Source organism: Papilio xuthus, unplaced genomic scaffold (genome assembly GCF_000836235.2).
Source record: "Papilio xuthus unplaced genomic scaffold, Pxut_1.1 DF825017.1, whole genome shotgun sequence".
In the NCBI taxonomy this organism is placed as follows: Eukaryota; Metazoa; Arthropoda; class Insecta; order Lepidoptera; family Papilionidae; genus Papilio; species Papilio xuthus.
The window spans coordinates 3,585,781-3,586,452 of record NW_013533632.1 but is presented as its reverse complement, the minus strand read 5'-3'; positions in this window follow the sequence as shown (position 1 = coordinate 3,586,452).

Below are 672 nucleotides of genomic sequence, written 5' to 3'. Positions count from 1 at the left end.
TCAAACCACCAGGGGTACAGAAATGAATAAAGTTAGTTTTATTTCAACAAAAAATTGAATTTCACTTTGTTTGTTTTCTTTCTCTTAAAGAAGACCGCCAGAGAGATTTTTAAGTTTTTTTTTTTGGTAAAACTCATTACGTGAAATTAATTAATGAAATAGAAAATCCCTTAACAACTTTAACAACTTTAAAAGTTTGCATTATATTTCACCACTTTACTGTGAAAGCTTTACTATCCGTAGTTTAGAATGCAAAATTACCTCATTTTAAAGCTTTATAATTATTTTAAACTACGAGAAGTTACAAAACTGTATATTTATTACAACGAATTTGTTTTTAAAGCAAAAGTTAAAAGTAATAAATTTAATCACGCGCGAACCACCACACTGCAGTTAACTTTATATTTGATAACTGGCTGACGGCCTTTAAACTCAGTTGCCGCTACCGTTGTTTCTACAGACAACAAGCACTGTAACTATTATATTTTTAAACAATAATTTTGTTCGCAATTTTTATAGTCTTTTGTTACATTGTATAAGTAACGCGAAATATTTTACATTGTATTTATATGTCACGTATAAATTCGTATTTCTTAATAATTATAACGTACAAAGACAAATAAAAGTATAGTATTTTTCCATGTAAATGTCTATTACCTTAATATATCGTAA